The sequence below is a fragment of the Musca autumnalis genome, unplaced genomic scaffold (genome assembly GCF_047663935.1).
Source record: "Musca autumnalis isolate F117 unplaced genomic scaffold, ASM4766393v1 scaffold_100, whole genome shotgun sequence".
NCBI lineage: Eukaryota > Metazoa > Arthropoda > Insecta > Diptera > Muscidae > Musca > Musca autumnalis.
Window position 1 is genome coordinate 75,390 of NW_027411646.1, and position 27,451 is coordinate 102,840.

Here is a 27,451-nt window from a genome sequence, read left to right on the forward strand (position 1 = left end):
AAAATGTGTGCGCATGAAGTAGACAATATCTTTAGTTTTCGAGTTTTGCTTTGTTTCAAAACAAAAAACTATTTTGAAAAACACATAGTGGTAGTGTTCCTTACTCATTCATTTTCTTATAGAGATACATAAACAGGCCCTTAATATTTTTCAACAAAAATTCAAGTTGACGGGAAACGACCAGAGGGGTATAGCGCTAGCTGAGCAGATTGATAGCTCTACGTTCTGCTCGGTCAATGAGGACGCCCCTACCAGAATTAGAGGAGTGTGTCACAGTTCACCAGACACAACCATCGTGTCACCTGGTCTGACAAATGACGTCACCTGGCAACCCGTCATTTCCCTTAGATAAGACCATCTCCCCATAATTGTCCCCATCAGCATACCACCCGATTTCATCACCTCTGAAAGCCGCACATTCGTCAATCATGGAAAAGCTGATTGGCCGAGTTTCAGAGAGTTGACCAATCACCGCTTCAGAAATTTGCCCAATCCTTCTGATGTTCGGGTTGCGGAAAGGACGTTCCGAGACATCATCAATGCTGCAGCCGCTCGTCATAAACCTGCTGGTCGAATATCCGAGGTAAGACCAAATTTCCCAGCAGAGGCGACGGGATTAGCAAATGAACGTGATGAGCTTCGTCGAACCAACCCCGATGACCCCAAGTCAGGGAGCTGACACTGGAAGTTAACAGGCTGGTCGGCGAACATAAGCGGAACAAGTGGTTAAATCATCTGAAGAGTTGCAACTTTGGAGTCGGTATAAGTTAATTGTGGGCAACGGTTAAGTCAAGGAGGGATGACAGGACCTCAGTCAAATTTCTGGCGGATAGTTCTTAGACTCAAAGAAGACTAAATACAAAATTTCCGATATTTCGGTACGACTAAATAACAAGTTTCAGTAATTTTGGTGGTGACCTATACAGACGAATTTCAGACGGAAATGGGGCTATGTGAAGGCGTGGGCCTGTACAGACAAATTTCTGGGGAAAGTTGTATACCACCAACGAATACTAAATACCAAATTTCAGCCATTTCGGTGGAATACTTAGGCAACAACCTTCAAAACACCGGAAATCGGGAGGTACGGTTCGATGGGGACTATATGAAGACGCGGACCTATACCGACAAAATTCTAGGTGAAAGTTGTATACTCCGAACGAAGACTAGGTACCAAATTTTGGTGTGATAATGGGGCTAAAACCTTCAAAATACCGAAAATCGGGTGGTACCGGCTATATCAAAACGTGGACCGATATAGCCCATTTGCAATACCAAATATCTTAGTAGTAATAGAAACTTATATACCAAATTACAAAGACCTATCTTAAAAATTGCGAGTTGTATCTCGATTTCAACAGACGGACGGACGGACATGGTTATATCGACTTAGAATATTACCCTGATCAAGAATATATATACTTTATAGGGTCTCCGATGAATATTTGTATGTACCGTACAACAACAACAAACAAACAAAAATCAAAGCGATTCGAGAGCAGGTCTTAAAGTGAACTTATCCAAAACTTTCTGGGGGAGGTGCCCGAAGGAGTGGACCGATTGAGTCCATATTGGAACCTCATCTAACTCTGGTAGAAATTTCACCATGTGCAAAGCACGGACCAAATCGCTTATTTCCTTTAAGAGTTATCGTACGCACAGATTGCCCTAACATTTTCGAACTTTTGTGTTGGAGGTATCGGAAGGAGTGGACCGATATAACCCATCTTCGAACTTAAACTAAGTTGGAGAAAATATTACGAAGTGCAAAATTTGGTTCGAGTCGGTTGATCCGTTCAAAATTATCGTGCGCACCATCCAGGCAGACAGACAGGCTGACGGACATGGCCAAATTTTGACCGAATCGGAAGATCCATTCGGGAGTTATCTTGCGCTCCAACCACTACACACGGTGTATTAGAGTTTTTTTGCACCTTTCAGGCTATCTTTCTCAGGAAGTATGATGATACTTGTACCGTTAAATGAGGGGCAGCGAGTACAAGTTGTTACAACAAAAATCAAAGCGATTCGAGAGCAGGTCCTAAACCGAACTTTTCCGAAATTCTGTGCGAGAGGTACCCGAAGGAGTAGACCGATTGAGTCCATATTGGAACCTCATCTAAGTCTAGTAGAAATTTCACGATGCGCAAAGTATGGACTGTTACTCCCTTCAAGAGTTATAGTCCGTACAAATGTTCCGAACAATTTCGAACTTTTGTGGGGGAGGTACCGGAAAGAGTGAACCGATGTAACCCATCTTCGAACTTAACCTAAGTTTGAACAGAATATTACAAAATCCGAAATTTGGACCGAATCGGTTGATCCGTTCGAGAGTTATCGTGCTCTCCAACCAGCCAGACAGACGGACGGACATGGCTAAATCAACTCCAAATAGTCTGAAAGGGATTTCGTCCAAACATAATTGGGGTCTAAACCACATTTTACCTGTATGAAAGTGTATACACCCTCGTTAGCATAAACGCTGAAGGTATAAACAAAACTATTTTTGGTCTTAAGTGTTCGCGTTTTCATTGTTAGGCCATAAAGTTATGGCGCAACCCTCGTAATGTGGCTAAAACATTCACAACTTCCAAAATCGGTATGAAATTTTAGCCAATTCGTTAGGATAATGCAGCTAAAACTTGCCGAAAGAAGAGTAAATGCCACGTTTGTGACATTTCGGAGAGACAGCCAGACGAACGAACAAACGGACGTCGTTGTAGAAAGACAAAAACTTCCTTAGGATTTTCATGGGATGAATGCACAGTGGCCAATTTTAAGGAAAACCTGGCCAAAACCTGACCAATGAATGGACTTAGACCCAACTTTGGGTTCTTATGTTTTTCGGGTCGCTGATTTAATTTTTAATATTTGTTAAACCTCAGACTGTCATTAAAGGGGTCTTTTTGGTCCCTTCTCCTATAAAATGTGATCGTATTAGATCAAAATATTATACAAATTTGTTCGCCATCAAACTCTACTATAGGTCCTTTGAGTTTTGGCAAAATTACAATACAAACCATAATTTTAGAAGAATTATGTCAAAAATAAGAATGTTCATACCAAGAGAATATCGGTATCAAGTTGGCAAAAAAAAAAAAAAGAAAAAAAATGAAACTAAAATAGGGGTGCAAGTTTCTACCGTTTCTACAGTTTTGGAAATATTTGAGTTAAGATTACTGGAATCCTTGCAATTTAGGTATATGGTGTCTTTGGCAAATTTACTGAAAAGAATGCTAGGAATATTTTTCTTAAAAAATTAACCCTCCTGTGTGTCATAAAAGGGGTTGTTTTGGTCCCTTTTTCCACAAATCTTTAAATGTGATCGTATCAGATCAAAATATTCTAGAAATTTGTTCGCCATAAAATTTTACTACAGAAAGTTACCCTATACTGTATTCTGACATTCTGAATCAACGAAAATGTGTATATATCTGCAAGACAAGCTCTCACATAAAAACGAACAGTGGAAATATGTGCAGGATGGAAATTGCTAAAAAAACTCTTCCCTTTTTATGAAATGATAAGGTACACAGCCCAACTCGATCTTACTCACAACTATTTTTATCATTGTTGGCGATTTAGGGCCATACAGCAAATTTCTCATTTTGTTTAATTTGCTAGATGGCTTTATTGACCTGTTTATCGATACAGAGTCGGCGAAAAAGGGAACTGATGAAGTTGTTTGGTGACAACTGAAACTATGGTATTCCCTACCCTTTGCCCTCAACTAATCAATTTCGTATCCACTTTAAAATATTTTGTTGTTATTCAAACAATAGAATTACAACAAAATATGGACTCAAGCTGAAATAAACACAAAGATTTTTATCATTTATTGTGAAAATTGACCTTGAAAAAATCAACAAGTACGGACATCAATAATTAAAAAACGCGGACTTCATTGGCGATACTGAACATTTTAAATTCGTTTCACATACCTTTCATTACAATTACAAAAAATATATACTTAAACCCCTTTGTTTATTTTGGATATTACAATATTTTAATAAACTACTTAAATATTGAGATTTTTTTTCCAAAAAGGGTCGCTTTGACCTGCTTTTATACCCACTTACTGAACAAGAAACCTATATATTTCCTATAAAAATTATTATTTGACACTATTAAGTGTAAATAAGTACAATTGTTTTTAGATTTTTGGCCAGGTTTTTCGGAAATAAAACACTGACAATTCGGTAATGAAATAACAAGCCCATATTAATCTAATAGCATAATCACTGTAAAACTTTTTTAAAAAGAGATTAAACATAGTTTATCCACACAATGTCTGCCATTGTGAAGATTTCTTGTTTATTTTGATTCGTGATTTTCTTATTTAATGATTTTGAAAAGATTTCCTCAGTATCATTTTCGTTTATACTTCCATATAGTTGTATTTGTTTAGTGAATCTCTTTGTATATTTTGTTCTTGTTATATTCTCCTTTTGGGTTGTTTTCTTGATAATTTCTTTCTCATTCTTTGTTTTTGGAGTTTCCTCTTCACAAAATAATGGTTATTGTTATTTTTTATTTGCTTTCGGGTGCCTTGTAATGTTTAGCCAGTAGCGGTATAGGAAGGAAGGAGGTAAGGCATATAAAACGTTTGTTATGGTATCCCTTGAATCCCTTGAACCAAACAGTGAAGGAACCAACCAACCATCCAATCAACCTACCAACCAACCAACCATTCAATGTGACAATGTCAAATTCTTGCCATTGTTATTGCGGGTCGGGTTTCATTTTGTTTTGATACTAAAACTAAATGATCTGTGTATGTGTGAGTGTGAATGTTGTCTTTATTTAACTTTTTGATGTCGTTTGTCGTTTCAATTGTCCTACCAAATCTGATGCCATTTGTATTGCCTGACAAAAGATTTTTATCTTTATTGCAATTGTTTTCCAATTGCTATTTACTTGAAACTGATTTGTGTAATAAATTTTACTTATTTCGGTCGGTTTTAATAAATATAATGGACAACGAGGATGATTCCTGTTTGGTCAAAGGATAAAATTGTCATTTGTATTTGGTCACTATGGTATCTCGGCCAATTTTATAAGATCCAAAATGACATACATTGGTCAGAAGATTTGTTTTTAATATTTGACTTAGAGACTACATTATTGGTTGGGTGACTTATATCCTTTGACAACACAAAATGTTAAATTGCAGCAATCTTGGTTCGAAAATTTGATCAAAAGCCCTCGAAATACATCAAATTAGGAAACACGGGCTAGACTTAATCCTGAGTATATATGAATAGCTTATTTTGAGAATAACTTTCTATCTTCTGGGAACACAAAATGTCAATTAGCAACTAATTCGGTAGAAAAATGTGACTAAAATGGGGGCTACACTTATATGGGGGCTATACCAAAACGTGGACCTATACTTTCTTATTTTTTGCATGTTTTGTACATGTAATAATGTTTTGTTACTTTAGGAAAGATAATTGGAAGTACCATTCAATGGAGGGTGTATAAAACGTATCGCAACGTACGTACCTGTACCGAGAAATGTTTGGAAGAAAGTTGTGTAACTCCAACGAAGACAAAATATCAAATTTCATTCATTTCACTTGAACAATGTGGCTAATAAGTGGGGTGTACCGTTCTTTGGGAGCTATGTTTATGAAGACGTGCGTCTATACTGACAAATTTTAAGTAGAAACTTTAATACCCCAAACGAAGACTAAATATCAAATTTTAGACATTTCGGTGGATATTGGAGCCAAAACCATCAGAATACCCAAAATCGGTAGGTTCCATTCAGATGGGGGCTATAGGAAGATGTGGTCCGACAAATTTCAGGTGAAACGTTTTACACCCCCAATTCAAACTAAATACCAAACTTAAGTCATTTCGGTGGTATATTTGGGCCAAAATCTTCGAAATACCGGAAATCGTGAGGCTCTATGGGGGCTATACGAAGACGTGGTCCTATACTGACAAAAATCTGTTGAAAATCTTTGTACCCCCAACGAAGACTAATGACTAAATTTCTCCTATTTCGGTGGGATAAATAGGCTACGACCATCAAAATACGGAAAATCTGGAGGTACCGTTCTATGGGGGCTATATGAAGGCGATGACCTATACCGACAAATTGCAGGTGGAAATATGTGTACACCCAACGAAGACTAAATATAAATGTTCAGCCATTTCGGTGTGATATTGAGGCCACAACCTTCAAAATACGGAGGCACGTTCAATAAGGGCTATATGACCTATACCGACAAATTTCAGGTGGAAATATGTATACACCCAACGAAGATTAAATAAAATTGTTCAGCCATTTCGCTGTGATATTTAGACGTGCAACTTAACCGCCAAATTCCAGTTGGTGAAGACTAAACACCAAATTTCAGCAATTTTAGTGGGATATGGCCACAACCTTCAAAATTCCGAAAATCAAGAGGTACCGTTCTATGGGGATTATATGAAGACGTGGAGCTATACCGACAAAATTCAGGTGGAAATTTGTATACACGCAACGAAGGGTCTATAGAAGCACTGTTTCTTTCAGAAAGGGTCTATAGAAGCCATATTTCTTTCAGAAGGGGTCTATAAAAGCCATTTGTCTTTCAGAAAGGGTCTAGAGAAGCACCGTTTCTTTCAGAAAGAGTCTATAGAAGCCACCTTTCTTTCAGAAAGGTCCTATAGAAGCAGTCTTTATTTCAAAAAAGACCTATAGAAGAAACTTTTCTCTCCGAGGGGGTCTTTAGAAGCACCTTTTCTTTCAGAAAGTCCTGTAGAAGAAACCTTGCTTTCAGAGAGGGTCTGTAGAAGCAACCTTCCTTTACGAGAGAGTCTTTATAAACACCCTTCCTTTCCGAGAGGGTTTCAGAAACAGCCTTTCTTTTAGAAAGGGTCTATAGACGCAACTTTCCTTTCCGAAAGGGTTTTTAGAGGCACCCTTTCTGTCAGAAAGTGTCTGTAGAAGCACCCTTTCTTTTAAAAAGGGTCTATAGAAGCACCCTTTCTTGTAGAAAGGGTCTAAGAAGAGCCCTTTCCTTCTGAAAGGGTCTAAGAAGAGCCCTTTCCTTCTGAAAGGGTCTCTACAGAAACACCCCTTCTTTTTGAATGGGTCTATAGAAGCACCGTTTCTTTCAGAAAGGGTCTATAGAAGCACCGTTTCTTTCAGAAAGGGTCTATAGAAGCACCGTTTCTTTCAGAAAGGGTCTATAGAAGCACCCTTTCTCTTAGAAAGGGTCTATAGAAGCACCCTTTCTTTTAGAAAGGGTCTATAGAAGCACCCTTTCTTTTAGAAAGGGGCTATAGAAGCACCCTTTCTTTTAGAAAAGGTCTATAGAAGCACTCTTTCTTTTAGAAAGGGTCTATAGAAGCACCCTTTCTTTTAAAAAGGGTCTATAGAAGCACCCTTTCTTTTAGAAAGGGTCTATAGAAGCACCCTTTCTTTTAAAAAGGGTCTATAGAAGCACCCTTTCTTTTAGAAAGGGTCTATAGAAGCACCCTTTCTTTTAGAAATGGTCTATAGAAGCACCCTTTCTTTTAGAAAGGGTCTATAGAAGAAACCTTTCTTTCTGAGGGGGTCTTTAGAAGCACCCTTTCTTTCAGAAAGTCCTATAAAAGAAACCTTGCTTTCAGAGAGGGTCTGTAGAAGCATCTTTCCTTTACGAGAGGGTCTTTATAAACACCCTTCCTTTCCGAGAGGGTTTCAGAAACAGCCTTTCTTTCAGAAACGGTCTATAGACGCATCTTTCCTTTCCGAAAGGGTTTTAAGAAGCACCCTTTCTGTCAGAAAGTGTCTGTAGAAACACCGTTTCTTTCAGAAAGGTCTATAGAATCACCCTTTCTTGTAGAAAGGGTCTAAGAAGAGCCCTTTCCTTCTGAAAGGGTCTCTACAGAAACACCCCTTCTTTTTGAATGGGTTTATAGAAGCTGTTCACGTTCGTGAAACGCCGTTAATTTCGGACGAGCGGCGGCGGGACCGATCTGGTAACCCTGTGTTGAAGGATCTATTTTTATATGGCAACACCCTTTGAAGATGACACTGGTAGCAGTTTTTTGTTGTAATAATTGAAGTTACAAATATAGTTGATTTCGGTCTTTTTAGCGCGAAGACGCTTTTGATTAAAATTATTAAGTAATTGTTGAATTTCGCTGTTCGAGTGCGTAATCGTATTTGGCGCCTTTGCTTCAAAGATTAATTCAAAACATTTGGACACTTTTATAAATAATAATAAATAATTTGAATTTGTTGAAACTTTAATATTTAATAAAAGGAAAGTGTTTTATTATTACACCCGATATTGTTCGGAAATAAAAAAGTGTTTTTTTATTCCTTTTATTTATTTGCTGTTCGCTATTGTGCCTTTTTCCTCTCTCTTCGTTGGCTCCAATTTTGCTCCCCAGCTGCCGCTTTATTTTGTTGGAATTCGTCCAAATAGTTTCGAGAAGAAACATAGTCCTTCGAGCCGGATCCGGAGCAAGAGGAGCAAATTTGCCTTATTTTTGGAAAAAAGGTATTTTTTAATTTATTTTTATATAAATTTTAATAGTTTTATTGAAAATTTATTGAAATTAAAATTTATTAAATTTGCAATAATATTGCATTGTTGGCCGGCCACCTAATACTTCAGATTAGTGGTTGGCAACGCGGTTCAACTGATCGACGTTGTGAGAGAAAAGCACAAACAACTATCACTGTTGTGCTTCTTCTTCCCTATTCTCTCTTCTTGGTTTGTTTTGGTTTTTTCATTCCATCGGGAATATGAGTGCGGTATAAATATTCATAAATGTTTTAAATAATAAATAATATAATTTACTTAGTGACAGTATAGCTATATTTTTTCGCTGTGATTACTATTCAGTGCAAATTAATAAAGTGGATATTCATTTTTTGCAAGGTTTTGTTGTGTCCCTTTCTACTGCGAATATTGTTGTTGTAGTGGACAGACAAGTGTTTTTAAGAACATTTTGTGGAAAAAATCTTTACTGCTTATTGTTTAAATCGACTGTATTGGAAAAAAAATGAATTTTTTACACAAATTAAATTGCTTTGGTGAGAACTTTGGTGAAAACTCATTGCAAAAAAAATATTTGATAATCTTTTAGCTCCACATATGTTGATACATAACAAAAAAGAGACTTGCAATAAAAAGGTGGGTCGTGCAACTCCTTCGAATTTTGTATTTGTGAAACTTTTTTGATAAAAAAAATATTATTTTCTAAAGAAAACATCAGTTGTGTCGCTTGTTCTTATGAAAGTTAATTTTTATGAAAATACATGGACATTTGTTTGGGTTTTTCTTGTTGCTGCCCATAGTTTTGCGTACGACAGGTGTACTATAAGTGGAAAAGAGACTTGTTATAGAGAGGTGACTCATCCTTTGCTTAAGAGTATTTTATATCTGGTTGTTCAAAATTCAAATTTCGGTTGTCTTTGGTTTTTGACTTTTTGGCATTTTTGATATTTTGCGGCAAATAAACTTTATTTTGTTGAAATAGCTGTTTGTATTTCTTTTTGTGGAATTTGGAACTCAAAAAGGGTAATAAAATTGTTTTCGTGCAATATCAAAACTACAGGTGTTTTGAATATTTTTATTTGCAGATATTTTCGCTCATCCTACCTTGACAAGTCAAACAGGAGACTTATAATAAGAAGATTTGTCATATTTCCTCCGCGGATTATAACTTTTAGGAGTGCAAATATTAATTTAAATTGTCATTTTTTATTGCCATTTTTGCGTTCGCGTTTTCTTTTTTGGTTAAAATCGCGTTTTGTTGTTACCAATTGGGTTTTTGCTGTTAACAGATAAACACTTACAACTAACGTTGGTCTCCTTCTTGTTAGTTGCTTGTGTGTTTTGTTCATCTTTTCGTTTTTCTCCTTATTATTATTTTTTGCAAATCATTTTTATTATTTTATTAAATTAAAATATTTTTTAAAAAGTGAGCAAGCAAAATTGAGGAAAACGCAAATTAAAAATAATTCCTAACAGTAATCGCTAGTGTTGTTGGTAAATACTTAACGAATATTTTGGATTGAAAAAAGACGGACGTATATTTGTTTATTTTATGGTCGCAATTTTCAACTCATTGAGGAATAATGTCGCAGTCAAAGATATACTTGAAATTCAAAAAGCTTGCCGCTCTTTTCTTAGATTTTGAAAAGGAGTATTTTGCCATTCCCTCTAGTGAACATACAATATTCACTGTAGAACTTCGACAGGAAGAGTTTAAGGGGCTTTGGCAGAAGGTTAGAGCAGCTTATGAACAGTTTTGTGTTGAGGGTGATGGAAGCAACGAAGAGAAAGAAGCATCATCACTTTTTAAGCAATGTAGAGAAGCTTACATTGCTTGCGCAGCTCAAATGGGTGAGTTGTCTCAGACATTTTCGAACCAATCTGGTCTGACCTCGACAATGCCTAATACTAACCAGGCACCAGGTTCATTTGAAAGCATAATACCAGATCACCGTTTGCGTTTGCCGGCTTGTACTACGGAGATATTTTATGGTGACTATCTCTCTTGGCCGTCCTTTAGGGACATGTTCACCGCGGTGTACATCGACTGTAAGTCTATCACGCCTGTCGAAAAGTTATTCTATTTGCGACAAAGTACGCAGGGTGAAGCCTTAGAAATAGTCAAAAAATCTCCACTGACTAATGAAGGGTTCGAAAATGCTTGGTCAAATCTTAAAGACAGGTATGAGAACAAGAGGATTTTGGTGAATAGCCAGTTGAAGATCTTGTTTAATCTGGTGGCTGTAAGAAGCGAGTCGGCTAGTGAGATTAAACGCCTCCAAAGGGATATTAATAATTGCATTACATCCCTAAAGTTGCACCAGATTGATGTTGATAGTTGGGACCCGATATTTGTGTTTTTGTGTTCCACAAAACTTCCTGTTAACACTTTGTCGTTGTGGGAGCAAACAGTCAGTAATAAGACTGAAGTTTCGAAATGGTCAGATTTGGATAGTTTTTTAACTGCCAGGTTTCAATCGTTGGAAACCGTTTTTGATTTGACAAACACCGCACCCATAGAAATAGCTGATTCTGAAGAAATGCCTTCTCTGAGCAAAAGATTGAAATATTATGGTTCAAAGTTAAACAAAAGGTCTTGTTTTATTTGTTCAGAGGACCACATATTGAAATATTGCCAAACCTTTTTGAAAATGAATCAAAATGAAAAGTTTCGAGCGATTAAAAGGAACAATCTTTGCATAAGGTGTTTTGGTAGTAACCATTTGCTAAAGGAGTGTCGTAGTAGCTCCAGTTGTTCAGTATGCCACGGAAAACATCATACGATGTTGCATAGGGAATCACACCATTCGAATTTGGATTCCAATGCTGAAGTTGATGTTAGACCTAGTACCAGCCAACAGGCGAATGTACAAAATTGTTTTGCTAGTACCCGCAATCAAATTTTATTGGGCACAGCTCTCGTTAACATCGATGTTAATGGAATTTTGTATACAGCTAGGGCATTAATTGACTCAGGCTCCCAGGCCACATTTATTACTGAAAAATTACAGCGTCGTCTCAATTTGCACGTCAAAAAAGTCAATGGTAATGTTTCGGGACTAAATGATGCATCAGTTGCATCATCAATGAGACAATGTAATTTTGTTTTGAAATCTCCCCATAGTGAGGAATTCCATGTTGACGTTTCTGCTTATGTTTTGCCCAGATTAACGGGGAATTTGCCCAGTTATTCAATAGCGTTTCCTGATTCATTTTCGTTGGGAATTGCACCGCTGGCTGATCCCAAATTTGGAAGAAGTAGTCAGGTGGATATTTTGATTGGAGGTGATATTTACCCACAGATTTTGTTGGATGGGGTACAGCGAAGTATCTCGGGGTCTCTGGTGGCCCAGGAAACTATTTTTGGTTGGGTGCTTACAGGACCAATTTTAGAGTCAAATTCTCTGGTCTCTTGTTGCACTTTAGTAGATAGTGAACTTTCTCGAGGTGCAAAATATAGTCCACAAATTAATCGTTGTAAAGAGAAACATGGTTTAGATATTCGGTCAGTTGATAAAATGCCGCATTTAAAGGGAATGGGACCTAGTTCGTCGGTATCCCGATCAATGAAAGGACCTCGTTCGTCCGATTCATATTCTAGGCAAGGACCTCGTTCGTCCGAAGCCGTAGTAAAGAGTGGACCTCGTTCGTCCAAAGTTAAATCGAATAATTTTTCGAAAGTTGTTTCTCAAAATGGACCTAGTTCGTCCAAGGAGAAAACCAAAAGTGGACCTAGTTCGTCCAATGATATTGCCAGAGGCGTATATGAAATGGAACCTACCAGTACAGAAAGAGGACTTCTACAAATGAAGACAAGACGAGTCTTATAATGTCAAATAATGGATCCTGTGTCAAAAGCCAATTGGTTGATAGCAGTCTTAGAAGGTTGCATTGACGTCCAACACGGAATCTTGCTGGTTGCTGAATGTATAAATTGATATTGGTAATCGTGGCGAAGAGCCACATCATTTATTTTAATTTCTTTGTTTTTTTTTTCTTTTTGTTCGAGTCGTTTCAGAATTTGTGATTCCGAAAGACTGAACGGGGGCCGGGATGTTCACGTTCGTGAAACGCCGTTAATTTCGGACGAGCGGCGGCGGGACCGATCTGGTAACCCTGTGTTGAAGGATCTATTTTTATATGGCAACACCCTTTGAAGATGACATTGGTAGCAGTTTTTTGTTGTAATAATTGAAGTTACAAATATAGTTGATTTCGGTCTTTTTAGCGCGAAGACGCTTTTGATTAAAATTATTAAGTAATTGTTGAATTTCGCTGTTCGAGTGCGTAATCGTATTTGGCGCCTTTGCTTCAAAGATTAATTCAAAACATTTGGACACTTTTATAAATAATAATAAATAATTTGAATTTGTTGAAACTTTAATATTTAATAAAAGGAAAGTGTTTTATTATTACACCCGATATTGTTCGGAAATAAAAAAGTGTTTTTTTATTCCTTTTATTTATTTGCTGTTCGCTATTGTGCCTTTTTCCTCTCTCTTCGTTGGCTCCAATTTTGCTCCCCAGCTGCCGCTTTATTTTGTTGGAATTCGTCCAAATAGTTTCGAGAAGAAACAGAAGCACCGTTTCTTTCAGAAAGGGTCTATAGAAGCATCGTTTCTTTCAGAAAGGGTCTATAGAAGCACCCTTTCTCTTAGAAAGGGTCTATAGAATCACACTTTCTTTCTCTCCGAGAGGGTCTTTAGAATCACATTTCTTTCTTTCCAAGAGGGTCTTTAGAATCGCCCTTTCTTTTCGAGATGGTCTTCAGAATAAACATTTCTTTCAGAAACGGTCTATAGAAGTACCCGTTCTTACAGAAAGGGTCTATAGAAGCACCCTTTCTATCAGAAAGGGTCTATAGAAGCATCGTTTCTTTCAGAAAGGGTCTATAGAAGCACCCTTTCTCTTAGAAAGGGTCTATAGAATCACACTTTCTTTCTCTCCGAGAGGGTCTTTAGAATCACATTTCTTTCTTTCCAAGAGGGTCTTTAGAATCACATTTCTTTCTTTCCAAGAGGGTCTTTAGAATCACATTTCTTTCTTTCCAAGAGGGTCTTTAGAATCGCCCTTTCTTTTCGAGATGGTCTTCAGAATAAACATTTCTTTCAGAAACGGTCTATAGAAGAACCCGTTCTTACAGAAAGGGTCTATAGAAGCACCCTTTCTTTTATAAAGGGTCTATAGAAGCACCCTTTCTTTTATAAAGGGTCTATAGAAGCACCCTTTCTTTTATAAAGGGTCTATAGAAGCACCCTTTCTTTTATAAAGGGTCTATAGAAGCACCCTTTCTTTTATAAAGGGTCTATAGAAGCACCCTTTCTTTTATAAAGGGTCTATAGAAGCACCCTTTCTTTTATAAAGGGTCTATAGAAGCACCCTTTCTTTTATAAAGGGTCTATAGAAGCACCCTTTCTTTTATAAAGGGTCTATAGAAGCACCCTTTTTTTTATAAAGGGTCTATAGAAGCACCCTTTCTTTTATAAAGGGTCTACAGAAGCACCCTTTCTTTTATAAAGGGTCTATAGAAGCACCCTTTCTATCAGAAAGGGTCTATAGAAGCACCCTTTCTATCAGAAAGGGTCTGCAGAAGCACCCTTTCTTTCAGAAAGGGTCTATAGAAGCACCCTTTCTTTCAGAAAGGGTCTATAGAAGCAAACTTTCATGCTGAAAGGGTATATCGAAGCACCCTTTCTTTCAGAGAGGGTCTGTAGAAGCACCCTTCCTTTCCGAGAGGGTCTGTAGAAGCACCCTTCCTTTCCGAGAGGGTCTGTAGGAGTACACCTTATTTCCGAAAGGTATTTAGAATCACCCTTTCTTTCCGAGAGGGTTTTTAGAATCACCATTTCTTTTAGAAAGGGTCTATAGTAGCACCGTTTCTTTCAGAAAGGGTCTAAAGAAGCACCGTTTCTTTTAGAAAAGGTCTTTTTCAGAAAGGGTGTATAAAAGCATCTTTCTTTCAGAAAGAGTTAAAAGGATCTATCGCGCTTTTTCGTGGATTCGAGAGTAATTTATACATTGCCCATAATGTACTGAATCCAGTGCCAACGACCATACAGGTGGTCTGGCCACTTTTCCCGCTTATGCACGCATACTGCCCTCTTGAGTTGCTTTGAGCCAAGCAAAATGACAGATTACCAGGACACGCTTTTATCAGACCGGGTGCCTCAATTGTGAAGACAATCTTATTTTATTTCGTTGGAGCGTCTTCGTTCACCGGACAAACAGTACTCCTCTGGATGGAATGTCAGAGCTTATGATGAGAATTGAAGTCCTTTACGGTAATTGCCCTCCAGAAGCGATCTATTGGTTATATATGTATACCATAATATCACTTTTGAAGGCCAATAATGCATTGCTTATCATGGCAAAAGCTCGCACCTCTGTCTCCTTTAAAAAAATTGATCACACCTAGGTAAGCTAGGTTTAAATAATAGGACATGTTCAAAATGTATGGACTTGAAGAGGAAACTTTCCTAAATTTTTTGAACATTCTGCTTCCCAAATGTTATTTGTTCCAGTCGAAAGCCAAACTCATATATTTTGTTCCTAAGGCCGATTTTAGATGATTAAAATCAAAGAGAGAAAATAATTACTTAACACTGCTTATGGGGTGGCAGTAACTAGAGAATTCATCCATTCATTGTCTAACCACTTCCAATAAAATGCTGCACTGGCGAAAAAAGAACAATCAAGCATTTGAGCCTTGCCCAACCGTTGGTGAAATGGAAAAAAGGCATGCAATTAATTCCCGCTGAGATTGTTCCAATTTCATGTGTAATTTGCCTGGCAATTGTAACGGCCCTTCGTTACACCCACTTCGTTGTAGCATAGCTGCTTGTCGATGATTTGTGGTGAATATAGAATGCATTTCACGAATGTTGGTGAAAGCTAAACCATGTTTCATGGTAATACTTGTTTTCCTGTTGCTGCTATTATTATTGTTGTTGCTGCAAATTCCAGCTGCTTAGCTTTGGAGATCTCCATTCCTTGGCTAACACACCAGCAGACAATCCAACGTTAAATGACACAGATGAATATCCGCATGAGGTTGCCGTTTATACGAAAGCATCTTGTCAATTGCATTGCAATGCAGCATAATGTTTGAACATGCTTGCCTGGATGTTTGGGGGCACAAACACAAAATCCTTGCAAAATACGTTCGTTCATTGTCCTTTTATGATTCAGTTAGCCTCGGGCAAGATGATGCTAAAGTTGTCATTTTTCTTCTCATCTGCTTCGCTTAGGTCGGCGCGCGCTCTGAAAAAGTGAAGAAATGTGTGGGACATTGTGTGTGTGCACGCTTCAATTACAATTTCCAGCAACAACAACCACATCACACTATACGCTTTTGAAGGTAATTCCAGTTCAACAAAAGTTCATTAGAATCTCAGCGGTAGTGGGATGATGTTGATGAAAATAATGATGACACCACAGCATTTGTGTGCTAATCAAAGAAAATATGGACGTGTCATTGTGGATTTGTCGTCTTCTTGCAGATTTGAAAGGGTGTCACATATTTCTTTCATGTAAAGTCACTAATGTCAAAAGGGCTTTAGGTGATGGAAAAATGTGTAAGAGATTTTCTAATTAAAATTTTAATTCAAAAGAAAATAGTGACCCACAGTACTACGTGTCATGCTAGACAATGTTGGCTATGAAGATCCGTTCTATAAATCTTGACAAGAGAAGACTTCTCTCATCATGCCTCATTAAAATGGGACTTCCTTTGTGTGTCAGATGTCGCGTATCGCTGGTGTCTCTGAACACTTTTGTATCAACGGAATGGCATTTGCAATATCGTCATGGATCTAAAGGAGAGTATTTTGTGTCCCTGAAATTATCAATATGAAGATAAAGACTTCTGCTCCGGGGTCACGTTAGTGATCCTCAAAAAAAAACATATTTCTGTAGATTGTTGAATCTCGCTTATGATGATGACTTGGTATGTGTCTTCCATCTACCACACCCATGTTGGAAGTGCGAACATCAAGTCCGGCCACTATCTTGTTGCAGAAAAAGTTCACACCTAATTGAAATTAACGACATTGTATGAACTGACACAACTTGTAACGTGACAATTGTTACAAACATACAACAACTTCTACGGTCTTCTCCAACCGTCGGAGTAGCAGTGAATCAGCATGCACTTAACAGCACCCCCATCTACTTCAGTCATGCATTGAAGTCATTCGCTTCCTCTAATCAATGAAGAGTAATTCTCATTCCATTCATACCAGCTGAACCTTTAATATTTCAGTTTTCAGTTGAAGCCAGCTTGCTATTGCTGGGGGCTTTCTATCCACCAAGGTAGGGTCTTGGTAATTTGGAAGGGACTACCCATTGTGGCTGTTCGCCCATAAGAATGTTAAAAACTTTGGTTTGGGAGTCGGGCTAGTAAACCTTCCCTAGAAAAAAGCAGCCTACTATGAAAAAACGAAAGAGAAGAAAATCAAACACCTGTAAAGTTGACGACCCCGCAAATGTTTTAAGGACCATGATCTGCAAATCTGTACATGGAATCTTCGCATTCATTATAGAGAAGGTGAAGTTTACACTTAAGCAGATGTACTTGAAAAGTACAAGGCCGACATTACTGCCATACAGGAAATACGATGATTTGGGAAATGTGTCACAACAACACCTAAAGGTGACTCACTGTATTATAGTTGTCATGACACAAAACATGAGTTTGGTTGCGGATTTGTAGTTGGTCGGAGTTTAAAACATTTGGTCTCCAGCTTCACCCCAATGAATGAAAGTCTTGCTACAATTCGGATAAAAGCAAAATATTTCAACATCAGCTTTATTTGCGCTCATGCTCCCACTAAAGACAAGGACGAACAGACCAAAGATATAATTTACGAGCGCTTAGAAGAAACATATGACCGTTTTTCTGCCCATGACGTTAAAATTATTCTAAGCGATTTTAATGCCAAAATTGGAAATGCGAATATTATTGTCCCAACAGTCGGGAAATTTAGTCTCCACAGTGAAACATTTGACAATGGAATGAAGCTGATAGACTTCACAGCGGCAAAAACATGGTAGTTATCAGTACCAGATTTTAAGCATCTTGATATTCGAAAGGGCGCCTGGCTGTCTCCAGATCAAAGAACACGAAATTTAATTCATCACGTTGTGATACATATGTGGAAGACATTCACCAAGCATGTTGGACGTGCGTTCGTTCCGAGGAGCAAACATAGACTCGGACCACGACCTTGTTCCAGCAAAGATACGTACCTGATTAACATCGAAAGTCCGACATCGGTAAGCTGCAACACAACAAATAGCCACAGCATATTCCACTCACCTGGCTCAATTGCTTAATCAAAGCTTTCCTCGTTCCGATAACATGTCAGCACAATGGAAAAATATTGCCCACTCCATTCAAACAGCCGTAAAATCCATACTTGGATACCAGAGACCTCCACCAAGGAACTCATGGTATCACCAGGAGTGTCGTGCTGCTACCGAAGTGAAAAATGCAGCATATAGGGCTACTCTACCATCAGTAGCAACGTGTAGCGCACGAGAGAGGTATCGGGAGAAGGGAGAGGGAAGAAACGTCTTTTCCGCAGGAAAAAGAGAGAAATGGAAAGGAGGGAGTGTTAAAAAATCGAGATGCACAGGAGCGAGAATGAAGTCCGAAAGATCGCAGAAGATGGTATCGAAGATTGTGTAGGGGATATTGTGCGAATGACTAAAGCCTATGGTCAACGAACTAATCTGGCCATACCAATGCGGCTTTAGACCTAGTGAATCCACCATTGACCAGATATTTACCCTGCGGCAAATCCTGGAGAAGAAGAAAAAAATTGTTCCATTGTAACGAGTCCTTAAGTACACTATGTCTAAATTTTGTGCGGGAAGTATCTAAAAGAGTGGTTCGATGTAGACAATATTCCGACATAATCCGAGTATGTAAGAAATAATACTATGTACAACGTTTGGACCAAATCGGCTTCTCTCTTCGAGGATTATTTTACGTTTAATTGGTGCCGGCAGGTTTTCTCTGGAACTTTTAGAACCCGTCGCAAGAAGAACTTGTTCAAATTTTTTGTGGGAAGTATACCTAATGCAAACCTAATGTATGCCTGGAAGTAAATTTATGACCAATTCGATTACGCCCGTGAGAGTTACAGTGCGCTCCATTTTAACGAAAATTATTGAACTTTTGTGAGGCAGATACCGATGGAGTGGACCGATATAGTCGATCTTCAAACTTAAAATAAGTTTCGACAAAAAAAAATAAATTAACCCCCTGTTTTTGTAACTAATTTTTGTTCGTTCGTCTATATTCGTAATAATTTAGGCATCCATAGCTCAGCCCCCAGATGACATACGGACCTAATTTTTCGTAGACGCGTTCCATATATAGTTAGGAAATCCTTTTTAAAAAATCAGAGCTCTACATTTGCGCTGAGGCGAGTAAATCGATCAACAAAATTTGACAGTTCGTGTGAGAAGAATAAAAACTTTTACAAAAACAGGGATTAAGTTTCGACAAAATTTTAACCAAATCGGTTGATTTGTTCGAGAGTTATCGTGCGCACCAGCCAACCAGATGGGCAGGCAGACGGGACATGGCCACACAACTTCAAATTGTCTGAAACGGATTTCGTCCAAACTTACCGGGAGTCTAAAGTCATTATTTTGATGTTCGTATCAAGGAATGTAATGTATCAATAATGTTCAGGGTGGATAAGAGATTTATTCCAGTGGCAAGAATTTCGAACTGAACACCTAAGTTTCTATACAGATGAACATGCGTAACAAATCAAAACGAAGGTTAAAAAGTGCAACGATCAACGGTCTAACTGGGACTGCCTGGGACAATGACAGAGGGATCCCTACCTCCACCTACCAAGGCTTCCAGTAGATCCGTCCTAAATTATGTTGGTCAAATCTGGGCACGTTTTTCAGTGCGACACAATAGAAAGGGTTGTAAATCATGTCGCGTATACCATCTACATCAGCACAATTCCCAAGTATTTCCCACACAATACTACCAACCGCAAATCCGTATTTGGAATCTGCACACGAGAGTGGTAGAGGAAGAAAACATGAAGGGGAAATGTATTTTCCACAAAAGCTGTGAGAGATGGAAAAGGGAGTGCGATAACATGGAGTTGAACAAAAGTCAGAAAGAAGTTGGGAATAAGTTCAGAGTAAATAATACGAAATAAGTTCGGAAAGCCATCGAACCAATTCCATAAGATGGTCAGCAGGATGTAATGGATTATTAGTCGAGTTTTAAAGCATGTAAGATACCACTAACAAGTGAGAAAAGGCTATAGTCGGTACGGGGCCGACTATGTGATACCCTACACCACTAGCTCTGTGCATAATCTTTTTTCTCGAAAACATTTCTTTTAGGGAGACACGAAAGTTTTCACCTATCTGGCTTTTATACCAAATGACTTAAGGCGAACTGAATCAAAATAATTAATATTTAATTTTATATTTGACTACTATCGACATCACCAACATCAATGTGCTTCTATCTCTATGAGAAAGCTTCGTGATGATCCGATCAAAATTCCGACCTGTAGTGTGATTGCAGAAAAAGTGGAAAAAAGCGATGTATTACCGACTATTGCGATATCTCTATACTTTGACGACCTACGCCAACCTACTTTGAATAATTTTAAAGATGGGATTTTCTACTTTCTTAGTCAGGCTTTGCTTTTAGGTGGTCCCGAACCAAATGTGTGATATTCGTCATTATTATTAAAATCGCAAAATAAAAAATTGGGTTCTATTATTGCGATATCTTCGTTGTTTGACCACCTACGACAACCTACGTTACGTCGATGTAAAGGTGATATTTTCTACCTTCCTTGCCAGTTTTTGTTTTCTATATACCCTTATAGACGCTGAGATATTTGCTTTGGAATAAAATGTTGACTTTTTCTACAAATAAATTTTTTGCTCATTCCGACCCCTAAATATTATCCGACCATCACCAAAATCAATAGACTTCTTTCTCTGTGAGACCCCCAATAAACCTTAAAATTTCGTGACGAACCGATCAGAAATGCGACCTGTAGCGTGATTTCCAAAAAATGGATAAATGGGATGTATTATCGACTATTGCAATATCTCCGTTATTTGGAGACCTACGCCGTTTACGTCATTGTGAAGATGGAATCTTCTACTTTCATAGCCAGGCTTTGCTTTTGGAAAGTCCCCAGCCAAAGCTGTGATATTCGTCATTATAATTAAAATCGCAAAAATGAAAATCTGGGTTTTATTTGCGACTATTGTGATATCTTCGTTGTTTGATCACCTACGAGAACCTACTTTACATCATTAGAAATATGATATTTTCTACTTTCATTGTCAGGTTTTGCTTTTGGTATACCCCATATAGAAGCTGAGATATTCGCTTTGGAAAAAAAGCGTTGACTTTTTACCTACATAAGTTTTTTGCCCATTTCGGCCCCTAAATATTATCCAACCATCACCAAACTCAATAGGCTTCTTCCCCTCCGGGACCCACATCAACACCCAAAATTTCGTGACGATCCGATCAAAATTGCGACCTGTAGCGTGATTACAAGGTTTAGATGGACAGACGGACGGACGGACACACATAGCCAGATCGACTCAGTCCGTCGAGACATTCATTTTGGTATATATATGGATCTACGACCATTATTTCGATGCGTTACAAACTTTTTGGCCAAAACCAACTTATAATACCTCCCCACAGGGACGGGGTTGCCGACCTTGACCAACAATCATGAAATTAAAATATGTCTCTTGGAACAGAGTAAAATGAAGCATATCATAATACGTTCAGTGAAGTCCCCATACAAAAGTTCCGCCTGGTATTTTGAAGTTTTTAACCAAATTCTCCACCAGAATTGAAGCAATAACCAAAAAATATTTCAAATAAATATTACACATGTATGTTTACGTTTTGATTTATCCCAGAATTTTTAACCACAGTAGCTCTTTTTTGGCATTTTCAATTCTATTTGAAAGATTTACAGTATTTATTATTCTTTAAAGTACGAGTACATATCCATATATCACATATTAACTTCAGTCCTATTAAAAAAGTTTTGTGTTACTTTTGCCTTATTAAGTTATCAACTGGACTCATTTTTACCACGAGGACTGCTGCTGATAACAAGATCTATCTAAAAAACTTATTAATGTTATATGTATAGCATTAATTAACTGAAATAAATAACTCCAAAAAAGAATAACTCGAATCCCCGAGTGCAAATTAGACTTGTGCCGAACATTTTCAATCAAAAATTGCCCGCTATTGTAAGAAAATAATATTCTTTTATGTCATAAAAACACGAAAACTTTACTATTTTACCAGAAGTTATAGAGTCCATGCAAGCCAACTAACAAATTCAGAAAATTACATTTATGGTCTGTTCCAGTACTGCAAGAATCTACAAATTTTCAGTAGTAAAAATGTGTAGATTCTTGCAGGTTCTGGAACAGGCCTTTAAAACAGAAAACATTTTTATCAGGAGTCGGGCGATACTATATATACTCCGAATTCTACACGCAGCACTGTTTGAAACTTCGAAACCCACATTCGGGCTCGGCAAAATTTTAGCTAAGTCCTGACAAAATAGGTTAAGTCGGAAAAACTCCCAATCCCAATGGTTGTTCAGCCTTATATCTACCTTAATTATACGATTAGATGTTTATGAACTCGATGACATTTAAAACTTTCCAAGGGCTATGACCAAAGATTATGAACTTCTTTCGGCACCAACTTATGAAAATTCATAAATTTTGTTGTCTCGAAAACAAGTAAAGAAGTATCAGTCGGGTTTGCCGACATAGATATACCCTCAGCCTGTTTGAGTTGAGACTTCTATCTTTAGACAGATCGAATACGGGCTTCATAACCAATATCTCTGTCCTAAAAATTGTGTAGTCAGGAAGTTTCAGAATTTCGTTGTCTTTTTAGGACGTATACACTTTCCGACAAAAATATCGAAACATTTGGGTATAAAACTTCACGATTGTGAGCGTTGCGAATAAATGTTTATGTTGTGGTCATAAATTTGACTTCGATAAGAGCGCAAAAGTTGTGCACTTTTGTGGAGAAGATACCTGCAAGAATGGTCCATTTTGGAAGTGAACGTAATTTTGGAAGTCATTCCTTTTGATAGTTATCGTGTCAATCCGTCACTTTAGTTGGTCATGGTAAGATTTAGAGCTTTTGAACCGTTATGTCAGGAAGCATCGACTTAAAAAATATAATATACCTGTAAACAAGATCGCTAGGAGTACCATTGGCAAAAATGTACAATTGATTCTCGAACAGCCCTTATATTGCACTTACATTGAAATTTTGTGAGGGAAATCCAAAGATGTTGTCTCATATAGACCCTCTTGGTACTTGAGGTGCAATATTGAAATTTTGTATGGGAGGAACCTGAAGGAGTGAACCGATATAATCCATATTCGAACCAAATCTATGTCTCGAAGAAATCGATTTGGACCTTCGACAGTTATTGTGCGCACCATTGTAGTGAAACATTTTGTAGACTTGTGGGAAAAAAGGAGTGGACCGTTATGACTTAAAGTTAGGTTGATCCGTTCGAGAGTTATCAAGCGATCGAGATGAAAGAACTGGGCTAAATCGACACCAAGTTATTTGAAGCGGATTTTGCCTAAATATATGAGAAGTCAAAGGCAATTTTTTCGATGAGGTACATTTTTATCGTTAGCCTAAAGCCCGAAATTACAGCAGATTTTAATACCATTTAACCAATGTTTAAGCAATAATTTTGTTTGCGGTTGTTTTTAGCCACAACTTTGTTAATGATAGGAAAAAATTCAGGTGGGTATGCTACTTATAGCAGATATTAGCACTTTATGACGCACAACAATAAATTTTTCTCCATTAAATAAACAATAAAAAATAAGGCATTAAAACAATTTTCTTATTGGTTTTAGAGATATACTGGAGTTTAGAGATATACCGCAAAACACTTGATATATCGTACATTTTGTCCAGTAAGCATGTCATTTCATGCACTTCCAATCCGCACAACACTAAACTCGTAATTTTTTGAATACAGAATGAGTTGGATGAGACCTTTATATTCATTACAGAATTCATCGACCCTTTATTATTTGATAATGAAATTACATGAGAAAAATAAGTAATTCATATTTCACTGGAAGTTTTCTCAAAAAGAGTATTCAAACAAAAAAAGTTTAAATATTTCTTAGACAACTTGTTCATAAAGTACATTTTTAGTATATGACATTCAGAACAATCTAAGTTTTCATTTGAAAATTCCAAAAATAAAAATTATTTTAGTGAAAAAACGTAATAATTTCTAAAAGAAGCTCAAACAATTTTAATCGATCAAACCATGAACACCTGGACGCAAAATTGGATTTTTTCTAGCTAGATCCAGCAAAATTGGCCAATCGCTCAAAAAAAGCTCTTGTTGATTGGTACAAAGAAATTGTGAATAAAAACAATCGCAGTGCTTCAAACGACATTTATAAGATCGTCACGGACAACGAATATTGAAACTAAGCTTAGGAGCCCGAAACAAAACAGGAATCGACCGTTTGGGACTTCGAAAGCGAGCCAAATCCAACGAAAGTTGTTCGTGGAAGAAAACCTTCAAAGCAAATGGTCGCCAGTTTCTTCGGCAAAACTGGAATTGGAGAGAAAAATACTTCGAAAGATCTGCGGACCAATCTGCGTTGACGGTGAATATCGACGTCGTCGTAGTTCGGCTTATGGAACAAATTTTCTGTAATGAGCCAGCTAAGAAGAAGAAGAAAAGTAGTACCTAAGGAAATAAAAAAGTGCTCACTTCGAGTAAACGCTACTAGAGGAAGAGATTTGAATTGTTTCGCAGACACTTTCGTCGGAGTTGTGTGAGGTTGCCAAGGAAAAACTTCTCATTGAACTTTTTTCTTTGCTTACCTTTATACTTCGAGCTGACGATTGATGTTTGGGTATGAAAAGTTTCTTGTTGAAGAAGTTATTGAAAAATAACTTCGGTGGAGAATATCCACAAACAAGAAACAAGGGAACTGATGAGATCCAGTGGCGTGGATCGAAACTATAGTATTCCCTGCCTTACCCCTTGGCGAACAATGCCAAATCTTTTCCACTAATAAACTAGTTGTTTTAAAATATTAAAACAACAACAATGGGATTAAGCCAGACTATTTTGAAAAAAACAAAATTGCAAACGCTATCCCAATAAAAAAAACGCCACAATGCTTCAAATTGAAGACACTGGCACGACGTGTGTTGTTTTTGCTGTAAAGCAGACCAACCAAATTTTGGTGTGTGCATTCGTTAAAATTCGACGACACATACTAGAGGAAGAGATTTGAATTGTTTCGCAGACACTTTCGTCGGAGTTGTGTGAGGTTGCCAAGGAAAAACTTCTCATTGAACTTTTTTCTTTGCTTACCTTTATACTTCGAGCTGACGATTGATGTTTGGGTATGAAAAGTTTCTTGTTGAAGAAGTTATTGAAAAATAACTTCGGTGGAGAATATCCACAAACAAGAAACAAGGGAACTGATGAGATCCAGTGGCGTGGATCGAAACTATAGTATTCCCTGCCTTACCCCTTGGCGAACAATGCCAAATCTTTTCCACTAATAAACTAGTTGTTTTAAAATATTAAAACAACAACAATGGGATTAAGCCAGACTATTTTGAAAAAAACAGTAATTTATTAAAACGATTTTTAATGCAACGAATAAACAAATAATGAGCACAATAATGCTCAAGTTTCCGTAAAATTTCTATTTCTGTCTCCAGAAATGTGCAAAAATTTGGTGCTTTCCAAAATTGCGTGCTTTCAGGAGCTCGCCACGCCCACACCTTCCAATATTTTGGTCTATTTTTTCTTGGTTTTCTTAGTTCTAGTATGATTACAATCGAATCGCATATAGAAATTAACACTCGGTGACGTCAAAAATTTCGATTTATTACAGCCTGTTCATGTATGTATGTCGCACGCAAATCCATACGAAAGGAAAGCAGTCACTCACTTCCGTCTAAAAAAGCATTCATTTATTTCGCAAACTATCGTGCGACTGCCGTTACGTATCCTATGCGAAATACTACTTATTTGAATGTACATTTGTACAACTATGTTCCACAAATGAGAGCCAAATGAGAAATAAAAACAAAATCCACATATACATTGGAATATGTGTGATTTGTTTGAGAAAATAAAATGTGTCGGTATTTTGAATAATTTTATTTAATTGGTTTCTTTAAAATAATGAATGAAACCGCCTTTAAAACCTGTCTATAATATTTGTAGTTTATTTCAAGAATGTGTTGCATAAATTTGTTTTATTTGCGAGTTTACATTCTATTCTACAGCTACAAAGCAAGTGAGTGATTTTACATGGAAAAGTGTACGTTTACGTGTTATTTCGTATGGCTTGTCGGTAGCATAGATTTTCGTTTCGAAGGTGTTTACATGAGCAGTAAATGATTTTTTCCACTTCGGAAGCGATCCTGCTAATAAATTACCCCCCCGTTTATGTATGTCGACCGAAATGTTTCTTGCACTTCCGAAGTGGAAAAAATAATTTTCTGCTCATGTAAACACCTTCGAAACGAAAATCTATGCTACCGACAAGCCATACGAAATAACACGTAAACGTACACTTTTCCATGTAAATTTGGGTTTATGTATTTTGAAAGGACTGTCTTTTATAGAAAGAGAATGTCAAAATCACTCACTTGCTTTGTAGCTGTCGAGTAGAATGTAAACTCGCGAATAACACCGAAAATCTTAAAACAAATTTATGCAACACATTCTTGAAACAAAATAAAAATTTTATAGACACGTTTTAAAGGCGGTTTCATTCATTATTTTGAAGAAATCAATTAAATAAAATAATTCAAAATACCGACACATTTTATTTTCTCAAACAAAACAAATCACACATATTCCAATTTTTGTAGGTATATGTGGATTTGGTTTTTATTTCTAATTTGGCTCTCATTTATGGAATATAGTTGTACAAATGTACATTCAAATTAGCAGTATTTCGCATAGGTTACGTAATGGCAGTCGCACGATAGTTTTAGTTTTTTGATTTTTGATTGCTTTCCTTTCGTACGGGCCCACCATACCATTGCTATCGATGAGAACGACACACTAGAATGAATTGAAAACGATTCACTCGTCGCTCAGTTTGTGGCAGGAAATCCTTCGATTTCGAATATTATTAATAATATTATTAGCGAATGATTGGCGATAGTTTTTACGATAGTGGCGAAAAACATTTTTGGTGGAGTTTCTTTGATGTTTCTGTTATGTGCCTTTTTCGTCTTTGTTATGTTTGCGATTTGATGTGTAACTGTTGATAACAATTGTTGTCTTGTATTTGGCAACCTACCCAAATGTTGTCTTTATCAACACTTATTGTTTATATTATACTTAGCATTGTATCCAAATGTGGACATATATATTTCAAAAAATGTTTATATAGTGGACCTCATTAAGTGGGGGCTATATAAACACATGTACCGCTGTTGACGATTTTTGGTGGATAACTTTCGTGACCATTGAGTACCTCAAATGTCATATTACCACTTCTTCGTATAAAAATTGTAGCTAATATCCTCAAAATACCGAAAATCGGGAGGTACCGTTAAATATGGGCTATCCCACACAATTAACCTATGTTAACGATATTTGGTGGAGAAGTTTCGTGACCGGTACGAGCCTCAAATGTCAAATTACAGCTAGTTTGGCTAAAAATTGTAGGTAACGTCTTCAGAATACCGAAAGTCGGAAGGTACCCTTATATGGTCACTAGGAACCCTGAATGTCAAATTATAGCTAAATTGTTCTGAAAATGCGACTAAAAACGTCAAAATACCTGATATCGGGCGGTACCGAACTTGACCTGCCTGCAAAGGAAAGACGCATCTTCCCACAATATCGTCCTATCTCCATTTT

At 37.3% G+C, this 27,451-nt stretch overlaps 1 long non-coding RNA gene across 1 annotated transcript in view; it reads right to left on the minus strand.

Moving 5' to 3' along the window:
• The window catches only part of LOC141391784 (uncharacterized), a 74,397-nt gene that overhangs the window by 31,317 nt on the left and 15,629 nt on the right, over positions 1–27,451 (minus strand). The window lies entirely within an intron of this gene.